This window comes from Condylostylus longicornis, unplaced genomic scaffold (genome assembly GCF_029603195.1).
Source record: "Condylostylus longicornis isolate FDR11 unplaced genomic scaffold, ASM2960319v2 ptg000004l, whole genome shotgun sequence".
Lineage (NCBI taxonomy): Eukaryota > Metazoa > Arthropoda > Insecta > Diptera > Dolichopodidae > Condylostylus > Condylostylus longicornis.
The window spans coordinates 18,535,247-18,545,579 of record NW_026577973.1 but is presented as its reverse complement, the minus strand read 5'-3'; positions in this window follow the sequence as shown (position 1 = coordinate 18,545,579).

The following is a 10,333-nucleotide window of genomic DNA, read 5'->3' as shown; positions in this document are numbered from 1 at the left end:
ATGTGAATTAATTTGAAGAATAACTAGAGTATAACAAGATGTACGTGTGTATGTATGTACAAACCTTTATGATTTTTAAAATGAAGAAACACTCAAAAAAAATTTCTGCTTGTAGTTTAAAGTATATGTATAAGAAGAATAAAAGAAAGCTTCAGAGTTAAAGGGTTTTAAAATTCGAATTAAGGTTTCAATATTGAAAATACGATGCAATTTGTTAACTTCACAATTTCCACAATACTTTTTTTTACTTTCATAGTGATTACTGATTCCAGTTATTCGACATTTTCTTCATTCTTTGCTCATTATATAATACATTTCAGTTTATTGTAAGACTTTTAATTTTGCAGAATTAACAAAGCATTTTATAGAACTTATTTTAGGCAGGAAACTTGTAAAAATCGTTAGGATCTTCAATATGTAAATTTAGTCATTTTTGAGGTACCTATAATTGTAGCGGTTTTTAAATAAATAAATTTTCAGTTTTATATTTTCAGGATCGGCAATAATTGATCTACTTTTTGGTCAAATTTCTATTTTTGACATAGATTGTCAATATTATATACATATTTATGTATATGTTGGTACTCATATGAATATTTATACATAATATTGTACTCAAATTTCGGATTTATCTCAAATTTTAATATTCGTTCTAAATATTTTATCTAACTAGAATAAAGTTTCTTTGTAGCACTTCCCGTACTTTGATCATAAGAGATTTACAAAATGTTGTAGGAAAAGTATTCAATTTGAAAATTTTTATAACTCTGCATAGAAAATTTATGAGAAAAATTGCTTTATGGTGTTGATAATTATTGTATCCTTTACGATATATCATTTTGTAAATTTCACAGTGTTTTTAAAATAATTAAATTGACTGTTTTTCAAATTAAAAATCTAAATCCAAAAATTTTTAATCAATTAAAAATCTAAAGACGCAATTTTTAATCAATTGTAACTTAGGTGTTTTGTGGCCTGGCGAACATGTCTTCCATTAGCGTAATTTTAATTATTTTCCATTATTTCATTTGAATAGCAAAACATTTTGCAGTGTATAAAAAATTTGATAAATGAAATGAAAATGAGATTAAGGTATTTATCAGAACTATTGTAAATAAAAGTATCTTTTTTCAAAATTTCTAAAATAAAATGAAATTAAATATTGGATTTTCACCACAAAATTATTGTTTCACAAAATAGGTTTTCGTTTTCTTTTTTATTTGTAAGAGAAATGAAGAAATTTTTAATACATATTCTAAAATTATATGCTTGTATGTATATATACCATAGGTATATTATATAAGTAAATTATGGTAAAATGGAATTTAATTGTTGGAAGCAGCATTAATATGAAATATAGAACTTAATACACTATGGAAATTTAATATATTTTGTTATATACAATAATATACACGTTTGTATATTCTTCTTTAGTTTAGATTTTTGAAAATATTTAGTTTCAAATTCAAAAGATCAATTCTAATTAAAACGGCAACTTGTCAATTAAATAAAATTGGTTATTCATTTTGAAATATTTTTTGAAAAAGTAAAGAATTTTTCAATTAATTTGCTACTATTGTAAAAAAGTATAATTTTAGATTAAAATATTATGGTGAAAATATAAGAAATCTTATACAAATGGACATAAGTAAATGTACATATCTAACTTGTATTGGAATAAGTATTAGAGTATCTAGAAAATTTTCATATTTGCAAGAATTTGTTGAACAAAAATATTTAGAGGCTTCAATTTAAATCTTTTAATTCGCGACACAAATTGAGGGAGGGAGGCCTTTAAATAATGCACTAATACACTGAAATTTTCAGCATTTCAAACATTTTTTCACTAAATGTGTGTCGTGATATGTTGTTGAAAAGATTTATAGTATTAGACCTTGCGACTATAGAGTATCATAATTTTTGTAAAATTGCTATACAAAATATTATTGTATTGGGTAATTTACTTAAATGTTAAGTGTACTATGAAAAATTATAGTTAGATATTTGCTACTCCGCAAGACATAAAAACATATTGAAGTAAAACTGCAAGTTGGTTGAAAGTTAAAAGTTGAAGTTAGATTTATTTCTGAAAAAATATTTTGTTTAATTTAAAATAATAAAGATCAGTAACTTAAATTCTTGCACCAAGTTGTTACTTTGGTACTTTGATACTGAAGAGGTTAAATCCCGCCTAAGAATATTCACCTTTAATAACTCAATAAAAATTTCTTCATACGAACTAAACTCGAATTGAACTCGAATCGGTCACCTACCGCTTTCTAGTCGGATTCTCTTCTAACCGAGCTACAGAGGTATAAAAAAAACTGTGGACAAATTGTTCTTCACATTACCTTATAATCATTGCAATTGTTATTTAAAGCTTTGCTTTGTACTGTTATCAACATTGCACCTGTTTTTAAAGTTTAAAGTTTATTAGAATTTCTACAATTTCACAAAACTGCCATATTTTTAAATGGTATTGCTTCTTATAATAAAGAATATTAATTTTCAGGAACGTTAACTTACTAAAATGGTAGACTAGTTCTAATATTATATAGGTAGACTAATGTATTTCAAAAGAAATCTAACACAAATTGTGTTAATGAACTCACCTAAATATGAGTACTTAAATATACGCCGTTTGAATTGAAATAAAACGAGAAAAAATAGAGTTGACCTTGTCACCTCTGTGATATCCGTACGAATTTGCTATCCTATGTGCGAATAAATATGCCATAACTGATTCTGGGACAGACAATGACTTTAAGTTCTAATAAATTACCATATTAATTTATGGAAAATTTCAGTATAAAGTGTTTTTTCTAAAATACTGTGTGTGCCAAACTACTATTGAAGTTATATGGCAGCTTCCAAAAAGAGCCAAGAAATTTTAACGAATTATATCAATCACATCGGCCCTACTAAAATATTTGCTTGTGTGAAATTTCAATACCACACCTTTTATAGTTTCTGAGATATAGTCAAATAACTTTTTAAGTTGTATGGCAGCTACCCGAACCGGTAACCCGATCATGTCCAATTTAAATAGGGTTCTGGCACTTACTACAATAAATCATTTGTGAAAAATTGGTGAACTTAGCTCAATTAGTTTTTGAGTTATTGTTGGGGCGGACGGACGGACGTACAGACGGACAGACAAAGCTAAATCAACTCTGAATTTGACGCTGATCAAAAACATACACTTGAGTCTATATCTAAGACCGTTATTTCTTAGCGTTACAAACGATGAGGCAAATTTAGTATACCCTTCGAACATACGTTCGTACGGGTATAATAAATGAAGCATTTGATATTAACGTTACCTAGTTGTACGACACTTAATGCTATGGGTGCTTGTCTTTATATAATATATGTAGGATCGTTAATTTGTCAATTTTATTAAAACGAGAACCACCAAATATAAATTTGCTGTTACATTTCAATAAAAAAGAATTTTTTAGCATACTATATTTTGGGCAAAGTGTTTTCCGATATCGTTTTGTTGAAATGCTAATAAAATATTCTAATTTCCCCTAAATTTAAATAAATGTACATATATATGTTTCACCTATATATGGAGAGGATGCTTTAAACATGAAGTTTATGCAAAAAATAAAATATTAATAATTTTGTGAAAATCTTAATTATTTCAATTTAAGAAATCTTGTTCTAATTGGATTATTCGATTATTTTAAAGTTACTTAAAGATCATAAAATGAAAATGTCTTTTATAATTAATTTTTAAATATGCAATGTTTAGAGTAGCTTATTATAAAATCTTTTAAAGTTTAATATGTTAAGTTTAGAATGATTTCAATTTTCCTCTTCTTATTTATTAAGACCCATTTAAAATGAAAAATTCTAATTAAGTACATGTCGAATACTTATTACAAACTTTTGAATAAATTTTCTTCCTTCCATTTTGTACTTATGCTAAACTAAGTTCTCTTGTTTTTTCTTACTTTCTTGTTTCTATTTTGAATTCTTAGATGATTTTTCTATGTAAGATGACAGAATTTTTCATTATCTTTTGGTGTTTCAATTAAAGAACAAAAGAGGGAAATTATTTTTCTTCTTTTAATGAAATCTTGTACAAATTTTTAATTTCATTTTTTAACTATTTTCTTTAATTTTTCATTTGATTAAAAAAAATAATTCTTTTTTCACTTTAAAGTTTTATAAGGTTTTATGTACACTTACTTACAGAAAATTATAGCGAAAAACTTTTACAGTATTTAGGAAAATGGCCAAAGTATTCCATATTTTTTGAATACTTTGGTGTGATGAAAGAATTTCGGTATGATATAGCTGGGTTTCTTTATATTACAGTATTATTGCTAACACTAACTTACACAGTTTCGAAACTTTTTTATTTTTTAAATAAAAAAAAAAATTTATTTTTTTTTGAATAATACTTTATAAGTTTTATTTTTTCCCAGATATGACTTGATTATTTGGAAAGTTATGTAACTACAATCTGTCAGTATATTTATTCGTCCCACTACCAAACTCATTTATGGAAAATTCAGTAATTTTATGCTTTACAGTTATCACGATATGACCCAGTTGTTTTTGAGATATTTGTATATAACATTACACAACAAAACATTATTATATAGGAGGCTTTTCATACGACATAATACAATACAATAGCCATGATAGGCCACTTTCGTTTTACAAGCAATGTATGTATGTTTAATCTAATGTTAATGCTTAGTCTTGTTGCCTATTTACTATACAAATAGCAAATTTCCATTCACAACAAATGCTACCAACAAAATGAAAACACAATATCGTCCTTACGGCGGGATTTACAGTATGACATTGAAAACATTATTAGTAATGTCATGAAAATTTCGAAAAAAAACCAACTAATTTAGCTGTGAATTTAAAAGAAATATATAGCAGCCAAAATGTATCTGACAAAAATTATATAAGGACTTGACTTCAAGGACAATATTATATGTATGTGAATTAATGTACAAGTTATATGAAACTCAATGGCGCTCCCGAATTTAATGGAATAACATAATTTGTTCACAAAATTATACGCGACCATTTTAGCATTTTTTGTCCATTTTTTCGAGTTATTGCCTACTGAACTTTAAAAGTAGTGCTTTGCAAAGGACTCCTTTTTTCACATCCTCATGACTGAGAATAAATTAGTAAACAAAAAAATAAGTTGCTGTAATACTCAACTTCAGTTTTTTGAATTAGTACACATACAAAATTGGAAATTATTGGCTATTTGCTTATACCATATTAGTTTTCCCAGAGATTTTTTTTGTTTAATTTAAGTGAGAGACAATACTATTTAGCAATGTCATTTTGGTTTTTTCCTTATTTTTTTTTTTATCTAAAATTTTATACTTGTTTCTTCCATAAGATGTGAATCTTAAGAAAACAAGCTATTGCAACCTATTTGGACACAAAAGAATAAGCAATTTAAAAAGTTTTTAATTAAAGGAAGCTACAAATCTTATTGTTATACGAGAAAATGTAACTCACCAGGTTATTTTTATATTTTTGTTTCCTTTTCTATAATTTTATTGTTTCTATGTTGCTTGTCTTTTTTTTGTCTTATGTTACTTTATTATTATTTATAATTTTCTTAATTTAATTTCCTTTTTTATTTTCACATTATTTTTTTTTTGTTCGTATTTCTTTCGCGCGCTGAGCTTTATCTATTTCCACTTAAGAAACAAATAAAGAAATTGTTTAAAAAAGAAAGAGAAAAATGTATTGTGAAGTCAAGTCCTTGATGCCTTGAGCTAAAAATTCATAAGCAAATGAATACATGAATAAAGACTATTATACTAAATTTTGAATAAGGACTATTATAGTAAGGGTATATAAGAATGAATAAAAAGAATTTTTGAGGTAAAATGTAAATATGGACACAAGAAATAAACTTCTTGTGGTACTAGTACATAATTATATTCAAAGATGGTGCTTTTGTAAACATTATTATTTTTTGTATATATACATAGTTAGATAATATGGTAAAGTATGTTTGTTTTGCATTACATTAAAGTATATCGCAAAGAAGATTTTGAATGCTTCGGTTAAAAAATTTGTAAACACCAATGTATTCAAAAACGTGCACTTAGATGTTAAAAAGCTTATTTTTAAGCTTAAGTTGATTTGGACCTTACAACACCTTCATTTTCATTTTCAAGACGCTCTCTCAAAACAAAATTACGTTTTAAGTTTATAATTGCATCTTTACTTTTTACCGACAGCAGAATACAATAAGGGAGACAATGTGATGGCAACAAATTTCACAAGTCGAATTTCCATAAAAGCGTTAATTGATTAATTTAGCGAGAAGTTAGTATGTCGGTCTGTGCATGGATCTGTGTATCCCGATTTCTGCTAAACCGATTTTAACGATAGTTTATATCTGAGTTTATTTTAGATATGTCAGAGATTGATCAACCGGAACCTTTTCCGGCGATTTTATCTTTACAACTTGCTTTTTTACATTTTTATGTATATTCAGAGAAATAATCAACCAATTTTTTTGATATGTATTTGTATATGGATGATTTTCTTTATCAGGGCTTCGAAACCGAACTTTCGAAGGAACTAATTCTATTAACTTCAGGAACTAATTATAAAAATTCTTTAAAATTTAATATTTTAATTATGGTTCTTAACGAAATTAATTGGGAAATTTTGCAGGGAAATCGAACGGTGGAATTTAAAACTCTAGTATAAGAACCATTATGTTTTCCTATGTATGGTAACTAGTGTCCTTTAATTTAGAAAGAAATTGTCAAAAGAACTTTTTGTAACAAGAGTTTCACTAAATTAGACAATACACCATGCGGTCGGTTATAATATGTTAACCACATGCGATTTTTTCATTTGGGCATCTTAAATGGTTATATGCTACAGATTTTTAAATTTTTGATTTCAAAATATTTTTTGCAAGAAAAGAGAACGTTAATGATCTCCTTTTATTGCACGTGCATGAACATTGAATACCATGAACGTAGAATAACTCAGACTACTATGCATCAAAATATTGAAGAAAAAAACAAGTTATTTAAATTATAATTCACGAACTGAGCTACACTTTGACACAAGTATGAAAATGTTACTAAAATTATGGCCACAACTAAATCTAAATGTACAGAGGCTAATGAGTGATTTGAATAATAGCAAATTTTTTTTTATTTTAGCCAAAGATGTCACAAGGAAACTCAGGCCCGGTGTACCTTTGGATAAAATTTTAAATATGTTTTTTTATCATTTTTGTTGTCCTTTACTTTTTGATTTTTTATTTATCCAGACAAATTAGTGTAATTTTATTATGATAAGAAGCACCTCAAGGATTTTGAAATGGGAATTTAAAAATAAAATATTTACATCCAAAGAAGTAGGCAAAAACAGTCTTTTTTTCTCATTTTCTAAAAAATAGTGAAACATTAAAGTAGGAGGGAAGAAAAAAAATTATAATTAAAAGGATACAAAATAAGAAAAGATAGTTTAGATTTAAATTATTATTGTGGTTTTATAGCCAAGGTAGAAGAATTGCATAGAAAGTTTACTGCAATTTATCAGTTTTAAATTAATTTAAAGCGAAGATCCAGGAGAAAAATGATATTTTTCTCAAGTTTCATAATAAATTGCTGTGGCAAACCTTAAAGTGCTAAGATTACAAAAAAACTAACAAAAAATTAATTTCTTAGTTGTGAAAGAATTTAGTATGAAGTTGACCACAATTTTTATGAAATTTATTTTCTTAATTTTATTGGATATTATTAATAGCCTAGCAATTTAATTTTAACTCAAAAAGGACTTTCATTATTTTAAGTTAAAAATTCTTGTGTTTTTAAAATTTTGTTTTAATTAAAACGTGTCTACAGGTTTGCCATTAATATTACGGTTAGGTTATGGCATTTTAAAAGTTATGGAAGTTAAGTGACACTTAACTGGTTTATTGTACGAAAATAGTGGAAAAATTATTTTGAAGAATTAATGATTTTAATTAAATTGAATAATTAAATTAAAAGTAATTGAATAATTAAAAAGTTAATGAAAAAATATGACGGCAGTACTTTCAGTTTTCAAATTTATCTAATTAAAGGTTTTACTGAACACTAATGTAGTAATTGAATTCGACGAATTCTTTTCTGATTAAAAAGCACCAACATATTAAAAAAGACAAAACTATAAACCATATCAGTAAGGTTTTTTGATTTTGTACCTTTTTAAGAAGATTGTCGGAATAGGCGAGAATCAGGTGAGAATTCTCACCGGAGTCTTGTCGGGTCACTGCAGGATTAGGGGATACCTAAGTAGACTGGGGCTCAACCACAGTACACCTTCTAGAAGAGTGTGTTGCTATTGTTCGCAGGCGGGTCATACAATGGAGGAGTTGCGATCTTTTGGCCGTATGAAGTTGCTCGAGTTCATCAGGGCGTTTGATCTCGAGCTCAGAGGTGGGTACGGTGCACAATAGCTTTTTATACGTGGTCGCAGTGTACTGTTACCATGGTTTTACAAACCTACAATTTATAATCTACACAGGTTTTTTTATATTTGATTTTATTTGAACAGTTCGCTCGAGATAAGAAAACAACGAAATAATCGGGCATAAATACGTGTATTTAAGATTTTTTCATAAATTAAAATGGCTATTCATAAAATAAATTAAATAAATTATTAAAATGTTAAGAATAACAAAAATCAACATGTTATTGTATTTGTGCCGATTATAATTTTAGAATTTTTATTAGCTTTATATTTAACTGAGTCAAATATAGATTTTAATTTTTAGAATGGACTTGTTTTGTCTCTCTTTTATAAAAAGTGCTAAATAAAGTATAATTCTTAATATTATTAGCTATTCTACAAAGCTATTCTATTCTTATATATTTTTTTTCAACTTGTACACTAGCCCATTGATATGGTGGTCAGTAGTGAATTTCATTATCAGTCGAATAACTTGAATCCGGCAAAATTATTAGAACTAGAATGAGAGGAAATTATTTTGAATACTTCACGCGCTCAGCCAAAAAATGTGATTCCGGACTTGTATGTGTGCGAAACAATTTTAACTCTATTTTAATCGAACTCTAATTATGAAGCTTTAATGAAATTAAACTTACTAAATATATACATCTATTTTATTCCAGCAATTAAAGAAAAAATCGTAGCAATTAAAGCAAAACTAATTTTTATATTTTAGAAATCAAAAGATTGTGAAATTTTTAATTAATTTCGGTTATTAAATGTTTCAATCAAATTGGTTTACCACTTTCAAAAGAAGTTATAAAGTAAAATATATTAGCTTGTAGAATACAATGTACAGCTACATGCAGTCTATAAGTTCATTTTATGAATGTGCCCTTAGAATAATCTAAAATTGACGATACATATTGTATTTATGATTCTTTAATTCCCTTTTATGTTTTTTTACATTATGCTCGCATAAAGGTGTAATCTATCTAAAAGAATGAGTTCCCTATTTTCGTTAATTTCTTTACTTTTAATTTATTAATTTCTCACTTTTATAAATTGTTCTACAGTTTCATATCTTATATAAAATCTTACACAGAGAAAGCGCATAATAAAATTGAAATATAAGTGTGGCATAAGGATATTGTGATCAGTGATATTTAACATGCTGGCCATTCAACAGAAATGTATTTTCTATTTATTGAGAACCGTTAAAAAACTATTCAGAGATATGTCGGCATATCTTTGCACTTCTTTATCTAAGATTTTGGCCGTTTTTGGATAATTAGATTCTGTTTTGAAATTTTAAATATAAGTTTCGTTTAACAACGTTAAAGTAGTGTTTGCTTTTGTGTTTGTCGAATTTGCACATAGAGATACCCATTAATTGAAACAAATAAGAACAACGCCATATCAAATCAAGTATAGGATGTATTCAATTTAAAATGGTATTTACAACCTCAAGAAGAAAAATTGTTTCCACCCAAATAACTATATACTACCTTCTTGTTCAGAACCTAATAATATGAATATTCGTGTGTTACTAAAACGGAATCACCCGTGTGCACAATTAAATGGAGAGAGGCTAAAATTGAGATTTAACCCAGACACTTATTTTCTTTGACCGATTTGATCCAATAAATGATTAAGAAGATCCCATCTTGAAAAATATTAGCAAATATCGGAATTTAACTGTATGTCGGCGAAAAATTTTAAAAATCTCTGAAATTTTTTTTTTCTAAGAATGTGCTTCAAAACTGCTTCCATGAGACTTCACTTTTCAGTTTTTCATTCTAAGAAAATTATTTCAACAAGGAAATCTCATTTAGATGAAACGAATATGCCGACTACTGCCAATAATTTT